The 23,137-nt window shown below is 38.1% G+C and overlaps 1 long non-coding RNA gene across 1 annotated transcript; it reads left to right on the top strand.

Annotated features, from left to right (window-relative positions):
- The first annotated feature begins 11,689 nt into the window (after window positions 1-11,689).
- On the top strand, window positions 11,690-22,824 carry LOC131705111 (uncharacterized). The gene is made up of 3 exons (XR_009310198.1): window positions 11,690-12,045; window positions 21,666-21,816; window positions 22,414-22,824. It is a non-coding gene; the product is annotated as an uncharacterized LOC131705111 (long non-coding RNA).
- The last annotated feature ends 313 nt before the right edge of the window (window positions 22,825-23,137 follow it).

The following is a 23,137-nucleotide window of genomic DNA, read 5'->3' as shown; positions in this document are numbered from 1 at the left end:
CAATTAGGAAATAACACTTACTACACAGGAACCAAAAAAAAAAAAAAAGTGTTACACAGTGTAATCCAAGCGATGGACCCTGTAGGATACTTCCAGTTGCGGCGTAAATAATAATTTAATACAGTACCGTATTTAATTAAAATATTCTACTCCATGCAGCTGTTTCGTACCCTGTTTTGTGAAGTGTTTGTTATCGATTACTTTTTTTTTTTTTAATAGGATTTGAGTGCATGTTTGTACAGCCAGCTAAATTTCAGTATGTTAGGCTACTTCTTTTAAAAAATGTGTTATTGGTAATCATGCTGTTGTGTTCATAAAGTTTACAAAGTGCTGTCAGAGAACAGGTACCATGTCTGTGTTGCTGGTGATCCCTTGAAATAAAGTTATTGAATGTCAGTCTGCATCCATTTGTTTTACAACTTGTGAATAAAACCATAGAGTAGTTGCTATAGCCGCTGATTAACACTATTTTCGATTGAGTTTATTTTCCTTTATTTGCAATTCTAAATTTAAATAGATGCAGTAAGGACAGTTAGGAAGTAGACACTGACAGACTGCGTTCAGAGTGTGTGTACAATAAGAACTGAGATTTTCTTCCATCAAGCAGGAAAAGGTCAATAATAGCAGAAGCGAATACATACGGAGGTCTGCAGGACGGGTTTTTATTTTTTCAGGCGGATTTCCATGGGTAGAATTTAAGGGCGGCTACTTTTAACTTCTGATACTCGTGCACTTTTAAGATATGATACTTTTGTACTTTTACTCAAGTAGTTTTCTAGAAGAATGCTTTGACTTTTACTTAATTACATGTTTTTCCAAGTAACAGTACCTTTACTCAAGTAACACGTTTGAATACTTTCCACCCCTGGTAGCCGGAGGCATCTTAATCCACAGAATTCACCGTGCTGCTACCTGACCAGAAAGAATTAATAATCAGAAAGTACTGAAAGCTATATCAAGTGAACCAGGAAGATAAGAAAACAAAAACAAGGTATAATACATCTTATACTGTATATATTGTTTTAATATAAATTGATTGCTCTCTGTAATTTGTACTTCTGACATCTGACTAGTTGTTCAAGCCCTGGCTCCACTGTCTGTTGAAGTTTCAAACTGCCAGAGGTTTTAAGCATTAACATAGCAGGGTGTGCCAATTCATTTTCCATCGACTTAACAGCACATTCCAAACAATCCCATAGCTATGAGGCAATAAACATAAGTGTATATTCCTTTATTTACAGTATGCCCCAGTAATCCATTTGCCAGAAAACGTACAAAATTATGTCGCAGTGCTGTTTCTTTGTTTTTGACTGATAACGCCATTATCAATGTACTGAAACCAGCCTGGTTTAGCCGTTGCAGGCTATATCACTTCCTGTGGTACGCATCCAGTATGGAGATCGAGCAGATAGGTAAGAGTGTGGTGTGGCTGTTGATTTCCAAGCCATATCAATATTCTTCCAGCAGCATTGGGTAATACAATAAATTGCATTCATAACCAGTGGAAATTCTGTAAACACAATTTCTTAAACTTCTAAGAAACAAACATTTTGACTATAGTGTCTTTATTAATATATACAGTTATATTTAAAAGTATTTGGGCAGTTAAAAAACACAAAGTGATTTCTATCATTTCTAATTGTTCTATTGAAAGATATAAATTAAAGTAGAGATTCAGCTTTATAATAAAACAGAACATTATTACATAACAGGCATACAATGAAAACTACATGCAAAAACAAATTTCATACTTTGACAAAAGTATTTGGGCACCCTTACATTAGTATTTTGTCTGCCCACCTTTACAGCTTGCAGTCTTTTTTTGTATTTTGAAACCAGTCCCTGGCATCTTTTTTGCCCATTCTTCAACACACACAGCTTTGAGTTTTGCAGTCGACTTTGGTTTCCATTTTGCAACAGCAGCCTTCAAGTCAATCCACAACATCTCAATGGGATTCAATTCTGGGGACTGAGATGGCCAATCCATAACAGTAATCTTCCGTTTTTCAGAAATTCCTTTGTAGACTTTGCAGAATGCTTAGGGTCATTATCCTGCTGGAATACTAACTTCGGTGCAATAAGCCTTCTACCAGTGGATAACAAATGCGAGTGCAAAATTTCAGCATTCATTGATCCTTCTACAATACAAAGGTCACCAGTGCCTGAGGAAGAAAAGCAAGCCCATATCATCACACAACCTCCGTCATGTTTAACACTGGGCATGAAGAACTTTTCTTTAAATTCTTCTCTCTTCCTCAAAAAATATTATTGCTTTCTTGGTGAAAAAACTTATATTTTGAATTTGTCTGACCATAAAATTTGGTTGAAGAAATAATCAGGCTTCTTCAAGTATTTAGGAGAAAACTCCAATCGCTTTCTTTTGTGTATTGTTTTTAACAAAGGATTGCATCTTGCTTTTCACCCATGGACATTCATCTTGTGAAGGTATTGTTGAATTATTCACTCATGAAGTTCTTGACCATTTTCTCTCAATTCTTGTGTCAAATATTTGCAGTAATCCGAGGATTTTTGCCAGGATGCTCGGACAATTCTTCCAGGTTTTGCAGAAATCTTTCTTGGTCTTCCACACCTGGAGCTAGTTGCAGTAGTTCCTGTTCTCCTGTGTTTGTCAATAGCCCACACAGTGCTTTTCGGTAAACCAAGTCTTTTTGCTATTTTTCTGGTAGTTTCTCCTTTTTTTAGTTGTATCAACTGCCATTTTTAGATTGTTGCTGTACTCTTTAGTTTTAACTATTTGTGTTGCTTTTTTGAATCACAAATTTCCAATTTATTTTTCAGCACTTGATGATTATGTATTTATTTATTCTTTTATTATCACCAGGTGTTGGTTTTCAATCATGATAATTGTCAATGATTATGAACGAATGGGTTTCATATGAAATATGTTGTCAAAGTATGCAATTAGTTGTTGCATGTTATTTTTCCTTTTGTGTCCATTATGTAATAATTTATTGTTTTATTATAAAGCTGAATCTCTACTTTAATTTATATCTTTCAACAGAACAATTAGAAATTATAGAAATCACTTTCTTCGTGGTTTTTCTCATTTTTTAACTGCCCAAATACTTGTCTCAGGCTGTGTATACTGTATATATATATATATATATATATATATATATATATACAGCACTGTGCAAAAGTTTTAGGCAGGTGTGAAAAAATGCTGTAAAGTAAGAATGCTTTCAAAAATAGACATGTTAATAGATTATATTTATCAATTAACTAAATGCAAAGTGAGTGAAAAGAAGAAAAATCTAAATCAAATCCATATTTGGTGTGACAACCTTTGCCTTCAAAACAGCATCAATTCTTCTAGGTACACTTGCACAAAGTCAGGGATTTTGTAGGCATATAGTCAGGTGTACAATTCAACAGTTATACCAAACAGGGTCTAATGATCATCAATTCAATATGTAGGTTGAAACACAATCATTAACTGAAACAGAAACAGCTGTGTAGGAGGAATAGAACTGGGTGAGGAACAGCCAAACTCAGCTAACAAGGTGAGGTTGCTGAAGACAGTTTACTGTCAAAAGTCATACACCATGGCAAGACTGAGCACAGCAACAAGACACAAGGTAGTTATACTGCATCAGCAAGGTCTCTCCCAGGCAGAAATTTCAAGGCAGACAGGGGTTTCCAGATGTGCTGTCCAAGCTCTTTTGAAGAAGCACAAAGAAACGGGCAACGTTGAGGACCGTAGACGCAGTGGTCGGCCAAGGAAACTTACTGCAGCAGATGAAAGACACATCATGCTTACTTCCCTTCGCAATCAGAAGATGTCCAGCAGTGCCATCAGCTCAGAATTGGCAGAAAACAGTGGGACACTATTACACCCATCTACTGTCCGGAGGCATTCTGGAGCGAAACGTACTGCCCAGTGTCAGAAAGCTCTGTCTCAGTCGCAGGTCATGGGTCCTCCAATAGGATAAAGCACCCAAGAATGGATAAGAACAAAACATTGGACTATTCTGAAGTGGCCTTCTATGAGTCCTGATCTGAATCCTATCGAACTATGGAAAGAGCTGAAACTTGCAGTCTGGAGAAGGCACCCATCAAACCTGAGACAGCTGGAACAGTTTGCTCAGGAAGAGTGGGCCAAACTACCTGTTAACAGGTGCAGAAGTCTCATTGAGAGCTACAGAAAACGTTTGATTGCAGTGATTGCCTCTAAAGGTTGTGCAACAAAATATTAGGTTAGCGGTCCCATCATTTTTGTCCATGCCATTTTCATTTGTTTTATTATTTACAATATTATGTTGAATAGAAAATAAAAATAAACAATGGTGGATGCCAATTACTTTGGTCAGGTTCAAGTTATTTCAGAGAAAATTGTGCATTCTTCGTTTTTTGTGGAGGGGTACCAACAAATTTGAGCACGTCTGTATATATATATATATACACACATACACATATTAGTTTCACAAAAACAGGTGTAGCCAGTTTCACCTCTAACCAAAGATTGGGTTTGCCATGATTTAAGAGCACATTTCCTCTCAAAGAGGCCACAGTGTTTCTCTCCAACAGAGTGAGTGAATTTGCTCTGGGTGTAGGTGTAGGTTGTGGTTGTATATTGCGTAGGATGATTCTCAGAAGAGATGATCTTATCTCAAACAAACAAGAAAGAAAATGAAGGTTATTATAATTCTGTAACTAACTCACAATATTATTAAGCTGCATGAATAAGACACTGAAGCATCTGAATAATAAAACAACTAAATGTATCTTTATTTTGTAACATTAATGTTTCAGTTTTTTATTTTTTTTTAAATGCCCAGATATTTTCCTTGTGTTTTTCCCCTGTGGTCCTGCACCTGTAAATAGTGATTTGTTGTGGTTTTGTTTGATTGTAAATAAAGTTTATAGCAAATTAAGTTTGTGCTAGATATGGCAGGGCAGGAGGTTAGAATTCCCTCCCTACCTAATTCAAATCTATGTGCAGAATGTGGCCAGGTGTTGATTGACTAATTCATTATCAATCAGCCCTGGCCACATGCCTTTAAAAAGGAACTCAAAAGCTGAAGAGGAAGGACTGTGAAATCTGTGGAAATCCCATACGCCTGCGTGTATTTGCAGGGTGAACAGACCAAGTAACGACCGTGTGTATACTGGGGTTCCAGTGTTTAGAATAGGGATTCATTTAGCGGAATTTTAGGGAATTTTCACCACAAAAGTATTATAGCAGACACACTCTTGGCAGCTCGGGTGTTGTGCCCGGGGAAAAAGTGTTCTAGTCTTGTATATGTACCTGTAAGAGCTTTGGTGTGTGGTGTTGTATATGTCTTCCTGCACTAGAACTACCATTGCTGGTACCCTAGTGGCGGCCACCTACCACTGCCTGCAACTAAACTTAAAATAAAACCTGGGCACTTGAGCGGCGTTTCAAATACAATCTCTGTGTCTCTCCCATCTATCAGAGGATACCCACACACGTAACAAACACCCCTGTTCATCCCCCAATTTAGAATATCCAATTATCCTCACCGCTGAAACACAGCTGCACAGGAGAACTAAGGGGGAGTAGCTGTCCTCTGATTCCACCTTCAAGCCAACCGATTGCGACCCCCTTGGATTACAAGCCAGCCTTGCAAGTGTCCGCTTGACTTCACCTGGCCTGTAGGGGCTGCTGTAGCCCCTACTTTGGGAGCGTCAGAGCCTATGCAATGCTCCCTGTGGATTCCTCACCAGTCATCGACTTTGCACAGCCAGGAGGCAAACCTGACTCTGCACACCACTTGGCTTTGACTTTGCAAAGTGTTGCTGTTGGCTGGCAAGTTGTATTAAAGTAAGAAAATAAATACAATCCGACAGATAAGAAGAAATACATCCCTTAGAAGACATTTTACTGGTCTGTGGCAGGGCAGGAGTGCTGCACATTTTTTTGTGTGTGTAAATATATTGTAAATAGTGTGTGTTTATTGTAATTATTGTAAATAATTAATGAAGTACTCGACACTCCTGGGAGAGCCTGCTAGCTGTGTGTTCCAGCAGGGCGTCAGGTATAAGGAGGTCCCGTTTATTCCTCTCAGGTCTGCTGCAACGCCAAGGACAACAGGTTGAATATCGTCCATGCTACACGGACATGGAGACCTGGCTGTGTAATCCTCTGATCGTCCTGAGAGTGACCCGGGAACACAAGATAAAGACAGCGAAACCACTGACGGTCCAGCTAGTAGTAGTCAGAATTCAGGGTTTGTTTATGATTGAACAGAGAAGATTAGTTCAGGGATTGTAGATCTCACTAATGTATAGTGAGTGAGGTGTATAAAGTGGGACCCCCCTGTCTTACGGAGTAGCGCATGCCGTTTTCACGGCACTTTATTTTGATATTTTTTTGTACTGTGTTTATTTTGTTTTTTGTATGCTAACCATATGTCCTCAGTGTACTACCATTGTTGGTAGTGTCACGTGAGCTGTTCTCACTGTGTAAATGTAAATAAACCTGTGCGCCTGCAGGGCGTGTGAACTTCAAACTCCGTCTCAATCTCCTGCCTGACACATTTTTTTTAATTTTTTTTTTTAAAGTTTGAAAGACTGCATAATCCTGCCAAATTTGCAGATTGGAACTTTCCTCTGTGACAGAAAAGAAGCATTACTGTAAAGCAATGCACGTCTGAAAACTGTTTAGCCTGATAAATTGCTTTATGTAGGAGAGTCATTCTTACTACTGTAATCAGTAGATCTATATGGGGATAGAAGTTTCCTGCAAACCATGTCTTACATATTTTATAATTTAACATATAAGATAGATATAAAACAAAAATAGATAAGGAAGCTAGTATTCTGCAAATCATTGCCTGCCAGCCTGTAACTCTAAATAAACTTTGTACAATAACCTTTGGGTTGGGAGACAGGTGACCAAATCTAAACCTGTCTCTCAGGGCCTTTTGATTTATAAGACCTTGTGAACAAGTGGTTTGCAGTGCGCACGTGTACAGGTGATGCAAGTGCTCCAAACAACGTTAGACACAAAGTTCACGGTTCAAAACATTTCTTTTATTTCTTTTCCCAGTTTGCAACCGGTTAAATAATAGTACTGGCTCAACACAACGATGTGTATAGCCAGCATGTAAACCACGGGGTTCAGTCCCGAAATAATACAACAAGAATAACACACAATACAGACACGGTCACTTCTCCCGATAGTGAGTGCTCTTAGTGCAGGTGTGGTGCAAGGCAATAATAGTGAAAGTAGTGCAGTGTAGTCCGGGCTTGGTCTAACAATGACAAACACAGACAGTTAGTTTCCACAAACAAACAAAACACTTAACACTCACGATACGTTTTTCAACTCTCTGTTTACTTTACCGGTCCTTATGATAACCATAGCAAAGGAACAGATTACATTGTCACATCCCCTGTTATACCTGTAGTCACACCCCCTGTGATAGCTAGTTCAATCACATCTCATCCAATCCATGACTGACACATCGCGTACCGTATTAGGGCGATGACTTCGGACATTGTGACTCCGCCCCCTTCCTGGATGGCTGGCTTCCGACTGACCATGGAATGAACTGCCAGACCATCCAGTACGGGGCACACTGTTCCTGTTATACAGCGCCCTCACAGGTCGGGAGGGAGATTGTTGGCTTGGATTCATTCGCTCTCTGTCACAAACCTGTACTTTATACAAATCTTGAAAGAAGCACTGTACAAGATGCAAAAAAAAACATAATGTGCCTGAAGGGAAACAGATTGTGTCATCTTTTTGGCATTAGTTATGTATGATTGGCATATCAACCCACCATATATAATTCAATATTCTTTGTAGAGGGCAGTGCTCACCCTGCGTCAATGCTATGTAATATTTCACTGACATACACAAGTAATTATACTAGACTGTTATTGAATAGGTTAACAAAAAAAGAAAACATAACTAAAAGAAACCACAGACCTCATTAGAGAGCACAGTGTGCTGTCTAATGTGTACAGGAAATGTACCACACGTGTTACCACATAGTAGGGTAAAACAACAATAACATTTAATGTGAAGCAGAAGGTGAAGGCAAAAGGTGAAGGCAAGCAATATTGTTGCTCAGCTGACCCTCTTACTTTTACCTTCAAAACACTGCAGACTATCAAGGTCACACACTATTTATTGTCATTTAATTACAGCACTGAAAATAATTTTATACTCTGTGGGAGACTGGCTGTTGGTAGCTGTTTACACCAGGTAGGACAGTCCAGTAGTTAGCTTCCTGTAAAGTGGCTGATTTGTGTATTCCTATATTGAACATACAACAGGTTATTTAAGAATTTTAAACACATTAGAAAACGATTCAGTATCATCAGCCAATCAGCTTCTGGCTAGATATAGCAGGCCTTAATATAGCATCTTTCAACAACAACAAACTGAGACACAGTCAATTCAGTAATATTGCTCCATTCAGATATCTGACATTGTTCACTTTTTTTTCCCTCTAATTATGTGTGTGATACTTTATGGGCATTTTTGGGTCTGTTTTCCTAAAACTTTTCTCAGTGGAAGACTACCCAACAAACCATTACATGTTCAAGGCAAATGTAGGTTTTAAAGTATTTTTTAAAGAAAATAGTGAGAAAATGGTTTTCTAATAGCGATAGTGCCCTCTCGATGAAGGCTCTTCCGGGTGGTAGCTGACGTTGACTTTCGTTAGCACCCTTGCCTTTGGCTTGGGATGCATAACTCCACTCGGTAGAACCTTCATCGACAGGCACTATTGGGACAACCTTATTTTACACATAATTTACATTATCTACAGACTATATAGGTGGGACATAATTGACCTGTTTAAAAAGGATATTAACCCTATGTTAATGTAGGATATGTTTAGTGTCCAGCACACTAATTTAAGTTCCAGATCGGATATGTCATTTTCAAAAACAAGCAATTTTCTTTTTGGAGGTGATGGGATCTTTACCAGATTAACAGACACTTGTTAGCCAATCAGCTTGCAAGTTTCCCAGCATTCATTTATTAACTTTCGTGGTTATAAAGCAGTTCTCAGTAAACAGACACAGCACGGAATTTACTGGAATTCAAACTCATTTCCATTTTAGTGGGAAATACATTTGTTTTTTGTTTTGCTGACAATGGAATCATGCCAGTCAGCAGCATAGGAATCCAGCACACTAGACTCATATTCAAATGCAGGTGTATTTTATTAAAACAGAAAGCTTGGTTGACTTGTAATGAACATTCTTGTTAAAAACAAAAACTTTTTTTTTTTTAGGGGATTTTTCTACCAACAAATACATGTGCAAGCAGCTGATATTGCTTGCAGATGTAGTTTTTTTTTTTTTTTTTTTGTTATTCTTTTTTGTACCATTTAGTCATGCTTTGTGCTTTCCACATTCAAAGATTTACCTCTTCGGTGTTGGAGGAAATGTGCGGTTAATGTGTGGTTATAAACTCAGAATTCCATCATTTTCTTTCTTCTTTTTTTCTGTTGTTGAGTCAATACAAATGTTGAAATGTCAGCTTGACTAACTACAAATATTTAAACACACAAATCGTCCTTTAAGTACTATTTTAGCTTGTTTGCAAATCTGTCCCCAAAATTGGGATCTGCGGAAAACATATTTTCTGAATTTGGTGGAAGTTCATAACACTATGTAACACAATTTTTGTTCCTGGGTAGTAAGTGTTACTTCCTAATTGCTTATGCCTCAAAAGTATAGAAAATGGCTATTATTCCCCACAAACTTTGCTTTTGTGACCAGGACAGTGATATTTTGAAATTTACCTATTTCCAATGAGAAAACGGGCAAATTTGTGTCTCTTCGTTCACATAGTCAGAAAAAAACAACATATGAATCCAAATTAACATGTATTTATACTAAAGTAATACAAAAATGACTACAAAAGATTTAGAAGTGAGTAGTTTTTCGAGATTTACGATTATACTGTAAATCACTTTCACGAATCAGCCCCCAAATGTAGTCTCCCATCATGTTCTTGTTATACTGTCCTTGGTAGCGGCGTTCAAAGTCCAGTATATCCTGGTGGAAACGCTCGCCTTGCTCCTCCGAGTACGCTCCCATGTTCTCCTTGAATTTATCAAGATGAGCATCAAGGATATGGACTTTGAGGGACATCCTACAGCCCATTGTGCCGTAGTTCTTCACAAGAGTCTCAACCAGCTCCACATAGTTTTCGGCCTTGTGATTGCCCAGGAAGCCCCGAACCACTGCGACAAAGCTGTTCCAAGCCGCTTTCTCCTTACTAGTGAGCTTCTTGGGGAATTCATTGCACTTCAGGATCTTCTTTATCTGTGGTCCGACGAAGACACCGGCTTTGACCTTTGCCTCAGACAGCTTAGGGAAGAAGTCTTGAAGGTACTTGAAGGCTGCCGACTCCTTATCTAGAGCTCTGACAAATTGTTTCATAAGGCCCAATTTGATGTGCAGTGGTGGCATCAGCACCTTCCGGGGGTCCACCAGTGGCTCCCACTTGACGTTGTTCCTCCCCACAGAGAACTCGGTCCGCTGTGGCCAGTCCCGCCTGTGGTAATGCGCCTTGGTGTCCCTGCTGTCCCAAAGGCAAAGATAGCAGGGAAAATTGGTAAAACCGCCTTGGAAACCCATCAGGAATGCCACCATTTTGAAGTCTCCTATGACCTTGATGCCATCTCAGAAAAATGTGGATATGTATCCACTTAGGCAGCTGGAACTAAACTGAACTGGTGGGCTTAAGGCCCCTGTATTTATACTACTAGTTATATTACTGGAAAGTTCTAGAAAGTTCCTCCAAGTTTACTCAGCACTGAATTATCTGGAATGTTCTGGAAAATAGGTAAATTTCAAAATATCACTGTCCTGGTCACAAAAGCAAAGTTTGTGGGGAATAATAGCCATTTTCTATACTTTTGAGGCATAAGCAATTAGAAAATAACACTTACTACCCAGGAACCAAAAAAATAATTGTTACACGGTGTAATTATTCACAACTCCTCCTCCTGATTTGAGGACAAAACACAATAAAAAAATTAGGAAAATTGAGGAGAAAAAAGCAGAGCAACTGCCCTCGCGAACCTCCTCCTTTGAATATCTGGCTATTATAATTCATGTTGCTACAAAAGAATGTTGTATATAAAGAAAAATTGCTAAAAAAAAACCTGTAGATATTCAATTGATTTTTTTCATCTATTTTAGACACAGACTACTGAAGATGTTCTTAACTAAAGTTGCTAAAAGAATTTCCAAGATAAACTCTTTTTTAAAAACTCACAATTAGCTGTTTAACATCGTCCAGTTGGAATCCACATTGTATAGAAGTACCACTTCTCTTTATTGGCTTCTGCAGAGATGTAACTTCCATGCATATGCATTTCTCATGTTCAAAATAAAAAATCTTTCTACAAAGGCTAGTTTTAAACAGTTTATTTAGTGGTCATAATAAACAGGTTTGATTATACTTAAGGCTATTTTTTCATGGTTATCACAGATTTCAGGATTTTCATGAAATGTAGCCATTGCTGTGTAATATGTAGTTCACCATGAAAATTCCCATTTCTGTAAGAATAGTGTAAATATACATATTTATATAATTTTACCTTATTGCCGACCTACCTGTTACACTGCATTTAGGAACCGGTTTAGTTTGTTTCCGGTAAAAGATTGAGCACATTGTGTAGAGCTGCACAATTTCTTTAAAATGTCTTCAACAAAAAAGACACCAGCTGCATCAAAGATCAGAAATATTTCCATACATGCCAACAGTCCCTACATGATCAAGACAGTCCTGATTTCCAAGCTAATGTCCTGAGTCCCAATGCATAGGAATTCTGATATTTATCCTTGGAAATTCTTCACAGCTCTAGGACATTCGCTCTCGTGCCCGTAGTGTTTTTCTAATTTGTTTTCTGTTTTTCACGGCTGCTGACCCTTGTGCACTGCACTGCCTTGCAGGGATAGTGTTCACATGATCCAATCTCAGTTTATTGTCCTATCCAGTCATACTGGAGAAGCGGATTGTATCCTCGCTGCTGCTGCAATATGATTTGATGTGTGTCCAGTTGAACAGTTTCCAAATGTTGGCAAGTATGTATTTTGGCTAAAGATCGCTGTATTCAGTACAAGAAGGGGACATTTCACGTGTCAGTTATTTTTATATTTATGTTTTCATATTGTTTGAAAATTCACTGATGGTGAAAAGAGAATGTCTTTTAAAGGTAAAAAAACTAAATATTTTACAATCTAGCATTTACTGTTTTTCAGGTAAGCATTTAAATATTTAGGAAACTTTGTTGTATAATAACTTTAGAGAACATTATCAATTTTGAATTGCAACAATGCTTTTTTCTGCTTTAATAAATATTATGTTTATCTTGAAATACCCATTGTAGACCATGAAATGCCATGAAATAAGCTCAAACTATACTGTATTTTAACATTTCTCAAAAACTTTTTGGTACAGGGGAAGTTACTGACCTTGAAAAATCCCATATTTATCATTGCTCCTGATATGACTCAACCCAGCTGTATAGGTTTTTTTTTTTGAAGAGCATGAATTTTGACCAGATATAATTTTGTTTTCCAAAGTCAGCAATACAAATCACTGTAGTATTTATTATTAACAATTATTATTGAATTGCAACATTTCCAAAGTCAGTCTTAATGTGTTCTTGAATTAATACACATGCCATAGACAAACTAGGGCCAAGAAACTGAATAATATTTATCGACACAATTATAGCCGCACAATTGCTTATTTTTTTTTAATCATATTAAGAACAAAAGAACATAAGAAAGTTTACAAACGAGAGGAGGCTATTCGGCCCATCTTGCCCATTTGGTTGTTAGTAGCTTATTGATCCCAGAATCTCATCAAGCAGCTTCTTGAAGGATCCCAGAGTGTCAGCTTCAACAACATTACAACATTATTATGATCATGTAAAAGAATAAGCTATCTTAATGAAAAAAAAAACCCTGATGAAACAGTGCAAGTTCTTACAGTATCAGTATGTGGTATCATTGTCACTTGACAATTCTGTTGACTCTTGTGCTCATTTTATGTCAACCTAAAGCATAATATACTTTTAAACAATTGGGTCTGTTTAAGGTTCCAATTTTTCTATCTTTTTCTTTTGAGATATTCACATTTTGTAATATAGCCATACAGGTGGTCAAAAATATAAAGGAATCATAAATCCACATGACAGTCTATTTATTTATGACTCCAATAATAATAATAATAATAATAATAATAATAATAATAATAATAATAATAATAATAATAATAAGTCAATTGTATTGACACAGGGATGATGCTTGTCAACTTTGGAGTTCATCAAATAAACAATTTTTCAACTGAAGCGGTTTTAAATTTAAAAAGAAAATGTAGGTCTGGTGGCCATATTGTTTTACAAAAGAACACCATTTTGCCCTATTTGAATTTCATTGTCCCCAGGATGATGCCTACCAAGTTCAGAGTTAGTTGGTTAAACGGTTTTCAAACAGAAGCAGTTTGATGTTTGGGGCACGTTTCAATGAATTTTCTGGCAGCCATTTTGATATTAAAATTTGGTTGTTGATGACATATGCAATGTTTCAGATCAATCGGTTCACCGGTTCCCAAGAAGAAGATTTTGAAAATGTTTTTAAAGAAATGCATCAGACGGCCATCTTGGTTTACGCACAAACACCATTTTTGAAAAAGTCAATTATATTGACACAGGGATGATGCTTGTCATCTTTGGAGTTAATCAACTAAACCGTGTTCAACTGAAGCGGTTTTAAATTTAAGAACGAAACGTAGGTCTGGCTCCATTTTGCCATATTTGAATTCCATTGAATTCCCCCAGGATGATGCCTACCAAGTTAAGAGTTAGTTGGTTTAACGGTTTGTAAACAGAAGCAGTTTGATATTTGGGGCGCGTTTTGACGAATTTGGTAGCAGCCATTTTGATAGTAAAATTTATCGCAGCAAATTCTGCTTCACAAATTTGAAGCAGGTTTGGGTGCTGATGTGAAGTTTCAGACCAGTTGGTTCACCGCTTCCCAAGAAGAAGATTTTGAAAGGCTTTTCCAAAAGATGCGTCAGGCTGCCATCTTGGTTGACACAGGAGCGCACATTTTTTTGCATCTGAACTGTAATCCACACAGGATGATACCTGCCAAGTTTCATGTTGATTGGTTACACCGTGTGCAAACAGGAGCAGTTTAAAGTTTTGGGAGGAAAAATGACACTAATAATAATAATTAAAAAAATCTTTACAATAACAATAGGATTCCCAAGCCAGCTTGGAAGCCTAATAATAGTTGGTTAAAATATATATTGAGGGGCGAGCGCTTAACTGTAGGTGAAAAGAATCAGGATAATCAAGTGCAACGTGTCATCCTTTACAGTCCTGGTTTGTCACCACAAAACATGAAAGGAAACAAGAAAGCAAAAGGTAACAGGAACTAATTTAACAGTGGATCCAGTCAGTCAAAGCCAGTGCATGCATAACAGGTCTATTTCCCAGCCCTACCCTTCCAGTACATCCTAAATGCAACTCATATGTGCTCAGCTGCTAAGGGTAACAGCACTAACATACACCAGAGAAAAACTGAAGCTAGACTGAAAGGAGTCTTCATTCAGTAACAGAGTAATACTGTAGAGCTTAGCTTCCTCCATGACGTAATGTCATCAGAGAAAGGATTGCACTTTTTGGAGGGGAGGGGGGTGTGTGTGGGTGTGTGTGTGTGTGTCAAGTACCACAGACAAGAGGAAGGGTGCGTGATCCAAAACGATTGAGAACCACTGGTCTAGACTGTATGACTTGTAAGTAGCTAGTGTGTGTGCAAGTTAGCCCTCATTGTCATTTTTATTGTTTTAAAACTGCAGCACCTGCTTACAAGTTCCTTTTGAAGGCATTTTACAGGTGTGTAAAAATATGATTAGTATTATTATAACATTACCAATGTTTCCAATGACATCCATTGCACTGTCGTCCACAGTCTATTACACTGGGAAAACACCTGGACTTCAACAGTGTATCTTACCATATTAAACTTGTTCATTTTATTGTTGGTAAAAATGCTGATAAATACCAAAAAAGCATAAATGAGGGGTAGTTATTCAAGGTGCCGAAATTAGATGGCATAAAGTCAACTATTTTTAACTTGTCCAGTCCTGAACTTTGCTGAATTCTAAATTAAGACTTTTTAAAAATTAAATCAGGATACAGGATCAATAAAGTGCTTCCAAAATCTTACTGCTAGCATTATTTGTTTATTTAGCAGATGTTTATTTAGCAGATGCCTTTATCCAAGGCAACTTACAGATACTAGACGAAAGACGGAGCACAAGGAGGTTAAGTGACTTGCTCAGGGTCACACAATGAGTCAGTGGCTGAGGTGGAATTTGAACCGGGGACCTCCTGACAACAAGCCCTTTTCTTTAACCACTGGACCACACAGCCTCCTAGCTGTGTGGTAGCATTGTAATCAGGTTGTGGGGCTGTCTTGAATTGCCTACAAGTAAGCAATGGTCAAGGATATGTGGCCTGCCTTGCACTTTGTTAAATGTTTAAAATCTCAGATCCCTCTGATTATTGGTATAAGTTGTATGGATGAGTGAATGATAGTATTTGATTGGCTTTAGTTCATAATATTTCTTTCATCGTATAAGATCCAGTGAGTTCTTCTGCAGACAATATTATTATGAGTCTATGGGCTAGCACTAAATAATCATGACTAAACTATGGGAGTTTGTGACATTATAAAAATGATGTTGCTAATACTCATCAATGAGCATACATTCATAGAGAGAGAGAGAGAGAGAGAGAGAGAGAGAGAGAGAGAGAGAGAGAGAGAGAGAGAGAGAGAGTTATACCTAATATTGACACACAACCTATAGTAATTGTTTTCGGTATATATATATATTTATATATATATATATATATATATATATATTGGGTTTTTCAAGTACATGTACAATTAGATTTTTCTTTGAATTTGTATGTGTGAGTGTCTGAATTGGCCCTTTTCTTTTCTTTCGTACAGTAACATATACCATGTTTCCCTGTATAATTAAAAAAGAATGGCATGAAACAAAATACGTTTTCATTATTCTGTGTCTCTAAAATACTTTTGATTGATTTCAATTATAAAATACAGATTGATTTCATTATATGTTACACACAAAATGTGACAAATTTCCCACTAGAAGAAAATATTTTGCTAATCATAAACAGTGTAGCAGAAACATTCTTTAAACAAGTTTTGATTCCAATACATTTTCTGAAATGTCCAACAGACAATGATACTTTTATGCAGTGTTGTTCTGGTTTGAGGCAACGGAAACCACATTGTTTATTGTTTGCATGCATTCAAATTAATTTTCGAAATATTAGTGATACAAACCATTTTCTTATATCCTCCTGGTCAGAATTCTACTTCTGTGAACAAAAAGTATAATATGGGTGGTAAACTACTCAGAATTGCATATTGCTAACATCTGTAATGTAGTTACTTGCACCTTTGAGACACTTGGACAGCCACCATGGGTCTTAAGCCGGGTCCACACCTGAGCGATCAGTTGTGCAACCAAATTGCTCTCAAAATTGCTCAACTTAATCGAGAAACTACGCTGACCTTGCTGGTGCTGTCAGTTCTTTCCTTCAGTCTGTCATTATTATTTATTTATTTTTATTATTTATTTCTTAACAGACTCCCTTATCCAGGGCGACTTACACTCGTAAACAAAAATACATTTCAAGAATCACAGTACAAGTAATAATACAATTAAGAGCAAGATAAAAATACAGTGACTTTGGTTCTAGCAAGTACAAGTATATGACAAAATACGATTCAATAACGGAGCAGATAACAGTGTCAGTGATAGTTACATCAGGATTCTTCGTATGTTGCTCAGGAAGAATCGGCAAGTGCGTGCGAGTGGAGATGTGCTGGGAATAAGAGAGGCAGGGGTCCAGGGTGACTCCGAGGTTCTTAGCTGAGGAGGAGGGAGAGAGTGTGGTAGATTCCAGAGGAACAAAGATAGAGAGATCAGAGGAGGGGGAGGAGGAGGAGGAAAAGAAAAGGAGGTCAGATTTAGAGAGGTTGAGTTTGAGGTGATGCGAGTGCATCCAAGAGGAGATAGCAGACAGACAGGTAGAGATACGGGAGGGGATGGTGGAGTCAGAGGTGGGGAAGGAGAGGAAAATCTGAGCATCATCAGCATAGAAATGGTATGAGAAACCATAAGATGCGATGAGGGGGCCCAGGGATCAGGTGTAGAGAGAGAACAGGAGAGGACCCAAGACTGACCCTTGGGGGACTCCTGTTGAGAGAGGGCGAGGTGTGGAGGCTGCTCAGGTTACCTGGTAAGTGCGGTTGGAGAGGTAGGAGGAGAACCAGGCCAGAGCAGTGCCAGAGATTCCCAGGTCAGCGAGAGAGGATAGTTATCTTTAGTAAACGATTGCTTCACTAATTACCAATGAATTGGCTGTTATAGTCGCTCATCTGTAGTTATTTTAAATGCGATTTTAAAAGTAGAAGCGAGGCCACATAAATACTGGACAAGACCTTGGCTGAGGCGTCATCAGAAACACGGGGCATATAATGGCCTTGTCCAGGAGTTCAGACTTGAGACACAGAGAAATTCAGGAACGTTTTACAGATGGATACTGGATCATTTGACTTATTACATTTAGTGAAACCTGCAATTGAAAAGAAAGATACTTTCTACAGAGCAGGTATACAGAAGAGAGACTGTCAGCGACACTGTGAAACCAGGCTACAGGTGACATAGCTATACAAACAGGCCCTGTATGTGATAATCCCTGATGTGTGTGCTGCAATCTACCAGGTACTAAAGGACAACTATTTACAGGTAAGCACAAAAGCCAGACAGCATTACATTTGTATTTCATTTTCATATGTTGGGCACGAAACATATAACAGTGAAAACACAAAAACTGTAAAGTCAACTAATGTAAAATTCATAAAATCAAACCTTTATGAATGAATGTATACAATTTTATTTTACTTTTTAACAATAATGTTGTGGGTCCTAATGCAATAGACTGTCCAGGCAGATTTCAATAGAAAATTAAGTACATTTATTTATTGTCCTTTCATTACCCCTCCCCTGCAACCACAATAAATAAATGCTCAGAAAAACAAAATATATCTTTTCGATCGGGGTGGGATCAGCCAGGCAGAGCACCAGAAGGAAATAAACCAAGACCACAATATGCAGGGCAATGAACATCGTTTTATTAAATACAGGTGGTTAATTATATTTAACAAATAGGACAAGTCTAAAATACACAGTCACGGCATGGGGTTTGCACTGTTCAATAAGAACAATACCTGGTTAATTATAATTAAAAACAAAGTGCAGTGCTGTCCGAGACAATCATGGAGACGGGGCTTACTAAAACAATAAAACCCATAATTAAAAAAATCCCTGTCTCCAGCACTCCTCCAAAATCCCCAATGCCTTTTAAAAAATAATATAATCTAAAACAGTTAAAAACACACACACACACACACGGAGGGACACAGGAAGCACAGCAGCAGCCTCTCTCTAAATGTCGGCGACTGTTGCAGCCTTTTTTCTTATTTCCCCAACCCACCGCCGAACACAAACAAGTCCAATTCCTTCTCTGCTCCTGCTGACTGTGCGGCCAATCTCCACTCCAGACAAACCCGGGTTCACGTCACACTGGACCAAAAACAATCACTCGAATGGATGAAATCAGGAACCTTTATACCAGGTGCTCAGCTTCTTCAAATTATTCAATTAGCACCTATGGGGGCTCAGAACAGGAGAGCATCAACGTGCCAGTGAGATCTGTGCAAATCTATAACAAAGTAACATGCCAAAATAAGCATGCTTTATAAACTTGTTAAAATAAAACTAACTAACTAACATTAAATCAAATGTGACAAATCAAAATGTGAATATACTACAATAACAAAATCAAACGTGCCTAAATAAAGTGACAATAAAAGTATTACATGGCTCCATTATATTTTGTATTTGGCCATCTTTTTGGCATGGTTATTTGGCAAGCTGCACAGCTTATGTCTTTTTCTGGTAGTACATTTCTGAAAGCGTGTGTAGAGTATATTGTTCAATAAATTTAGTTTTGCCATATAGAACAGTTACACTACTGCATTTTCAGAGCTTTTCTATATATTTCTAAAAGTAACGCATATTTTATATTAGAGTGTGCCTCAGGTGCCTAACTCCAAAGAACAATGGTTGGATGTTGCTAAAAAAAAGACAGGTGGAATTTTCAGTGATGCATTGGGGCAATGGATGGCAAGCACACTGGCCTTCAGGCTCCTGTTTGATCAGGGTCCACATATTGTGCTTCTCGTGGTGGCTGACTCGATTTCTGTACATAGATGTTGGATGCCAAGGCAGAATTTCGGATGGTGGTGTTTTCAGAAATTCAAGCCTGTACACTGCTTTGGAAAACAACACCCTGTGCATCCCTGACAGTGATGTACTGCCTGATCACATTTGTATATGCCGGGGCAATCAGTGGACATTGAGGACACCCAATCAATGGCTGTCTTCCCTGCACCTTGACGGAGCAAGGAAGTCACAGGAATTATGTCAATGCACGCCAAATTTGGGGTGAACTAATGGATTTTTTTTTTTACCTCTGAGGGCGCTGTTTCCTATCAGTGGGGAATGACATAGATTAGGAGTTCTCAAACCCGGTCCTGGGGACCCCCTGTGTCTTCTGGTTTTCATTGCAACTGAGCTCTCAATACTTAACCGAACCCCTCATTGAACTAATAATTTCAATAATTAGACCATTTTAATTGTTTTCAGCTCTTAAACATATGCAGATTTCAAGTTAAGTATAACATTTTATAAGTAACTTGAAATCTGCAACTTTTTAGCTGAGAACGATTAAAAAAGTCTATTTAAGTAAATGATTTGTTCAATTAAGGGTTCAGTTAAGTAAGTGAGCGCTCAGTTGGAATGAAAACCAGCAGACACACGAGGTCCCCAGGACCGGGTTTGAGGAGATGTAAGAATGTCTTGAGGGAATAACATCTGGCACACTACAGAGCTGCGCAGGCTACAGCGAATGGCATTCAATTTTGTTTAGCGTAATAAAAGTAACCACAATAAACAGGGTTCATTCTTTCTGCAACATTCATTATCATTTTTATTGTTATTTCTGTTACTGATTCGACTGTGGGGATGTTTGTGGTGTTTATACAAATGATACTGTGCTAGAGGAATCATGGGAGGGGGTATCTCTGAGTAGCTTGAGCCTTCATTTATCAATCAGTAATTGTATTGTTGATTTATTATTGATTGTTGTATTCAGCATGGCCTACCGGCTGCTATATTGTAATTTTTTTTTATATTTGTCATAGTCGTGGTAGTGACAATATGTAATTGATTGTGAAAGGCTGGCTTCAGTGATGTCGTCAGACCATAAAGGAGTACACAGACAGATAGTAGTGGTGAATCTGAGACACATTAGCTGCGCTCAGTGTTTTAATGAAACAAATAAAAGATTTAAACAAAAACAGCACACAGCACTTTATGCCAAAATAAATAGACAAACAAAACGGACTAACACTTAAACAAACGGTGGACTAACAGACAAACAAACACAGTGAGTCTAAACAACTTATGTTTACTTTACTTTTTATTCTCTCCTCTCCACACCTGTTCTCCACTCACCGAACACACCACCTCGAGTGAATGAAACATGCATCAATATAAACAATTGTGCTGGGATTCAATTACCAATTATTTATTCACTTGAATCCCAGCACGTGAACTAAATCTGTGCAACCCCGTGCTCACATATTATTTAAGACTTTAAATGCACGTAAAATGCATTTAAAACACTCATGTTCATTACCCACATTATATCCTGTGTACCAACTACAATACACCAACATTAACACACGCAACATACAACATAAAACACAAGAATACACACAGGGGCGGGGCACATTGCCACATTGATACATAACTGTAATTATGAATTAAAATTGTGTAATGAACCTTTGCTGTGCCTGCGTGTGTTGAGGGGAGAATGCTATCTTATTGGTTTTAGACATAAGAACATAGGAACATAAAAAACGTTTATAAACAAGAGGAGGCCATTCGGCCCATTTTGCTTGTTTGGTTGTTAGTAGCTTATTGATCCAAGAAACTCATCAAGCAGCTTCTTGAAGGATCCCAGGGTGTCAGCTTCAACAACATTACTGGGGAGTTGGTTCCAGACTCCCACAATTCTCTGTGTAAAAATGCCTCCTATTTTCTCTTCTGAATGCCCCTTTATCTAATCTCCATTTGTGACCCCTGGTCCTTGTTTCTTTTTTCAGGTCAAAAAAGACCCTTGGGTCAACATTGTCAATACCTTTTAGAATTCTGAATGCTTGAATCAGATCGATGCATAGTCTTCTTTGTTCAAGACTGAATAGATTCAATTCTTTTAGCCTGCATATGACATGCCTTTCAAACCCATTTAAATTCAACACTTTTTACTATATAAATGCTCAGATATATAGTGAAAAGTGTTGAATTTAAATCAAGGTAAGTAATGTTAAAACTTTACAGTGATTAGTGAGACGTAGAATATTTTTATACATCTATACATCTTTTCTTGCAATACAAGTTTTCAGATTTAATTAATGTTTACTTTGCAATGACTTGATTGCAATATTTTTTATATTTTTAGACGCCAAACCTTTTTATTTGGACAAGGGCAACAGTTCAAGAAAAGTTGTCTTCACTGAAGAAGAAAAGGAGGCAATCTTCCACGAATGCCATGATTCACCGCATGGAGCACACCTGGGAAGGAACAAGACTATCCAAAAAATATCCTCCAAGTAAGGTTTTAATTTTTTTCTTGCACTTCAGAATAAGTTTACCATTAAGTACTGCAAACAATGGTAGGGATTCTGATTACTTTACTTTACTTTAGTGCTTACAATATGTAGCATAAATACACCATTTGGGATTTTCACTGAAAAATATCCAAAATATTCCATGCAAACACTTAACTATCTTAGAATTACACAACAGTTTTAGAAAAACATTTCCAATCCTATCCCTGTACTAATTAAATAGTTTTAGCTTACTTCACTTACAGGTGCTTCACAGGAATGTGGTAAAGTTGGGCAAAAAGGGAGATAAAACTAAAATTTGATTGGCTTGGTCCATATGTAATAGATGAGATTTTCAACAATTGTGCAGTTCTTAAAAATATGAATAGGAAAACCATTTAAAAAAAGGTGACTATTTTTCCATGATGTTAATCGATATTCTATATCATTTGCAACAAACTATTTTTTCTTTCTTTGCAGGTGTAGCAGGGCGATTGCCCTGCACGTGTGTATTTAGTGTTGGTATCATTTGTATGGGGAAATGGGTTTATTGTATGTCGTTTTGGAGTTGATTTGTTTAATTGAATTATTGTTTTACAGACGGGCGCTCGATTGAGACTTGCTGCCTGCTAGGCTTGGTTGAGGGGAAGGGCAGCAAGTGATTGGCTGTGCTGGACCTCAATCGGTAGGTGGGCGGGTCTTGATTGAGTGTCCTTCAGTTCAAAAGCATCCGTGGGAGATGGTTCGAGGCGACTGCAACGCCATGCCAGAGGGGAGCGGCGTATACTCGGGAGGAGAGGGTCCGCGCTGCAGGAACGACAGCTACACAACCTTGAGACTGCAAGCGGTGCTTGTGAAGGCAATGCCCAGCCAAGGTCGTATGAAGCAGCACGAGTCGTTGTATGAATACCGGCTCATGAGTAGGTTAGTTAGGGGATTGTGATCCCATGTGATGTATAGCGAGGGTTACGTAGTGTAGCCGGTTCCTGGAGCAGGACGCCTCGTAATAAGGCTAGCGCTCGCCCTCTGGGGCACCTTTTATTTGTAGTTTTTGTACTGTGTTTTATTTTGCCTTTTGTACAGCTTGCTGTATGGTCCTCTGTGCGTTACCATGGCTGGTAACGTCACATGACCACCTTTACTTTCATTTCTGTTTCCATTAATAAATCCTGCGTGCCTGTGCCGGCGTTTTCAACAACACCACGTCTGTCTCTCTGTATGCTTGAACAGCGGCTACCCACACGCGTGACACGAGGAAGACCCGGTCACAGCAGGTATCAACAAACAAAATGAAAAACAGCTGGATGCTGTGTGCACTGTGGAA

Source organism: Acipenser ruthenus, chromosome 2 (genome assembly GCF_902713425.1).
Source record: "Acipenser ruthenus chromosome 2, fAciRut3.2 maternal haplotype, whole genome shotgun sequence".
Taxonomy (NCBI): domain Eukaryota; kingdom Metazoa; phylum Chordata; class Actinopteri; order Acipenseriformes; family Acipenseridae; genus Acipenser; species Acipenser ruthenus.
This window is presented reverse-complemented; position numbering and strand designations above follow the sequence as displayed.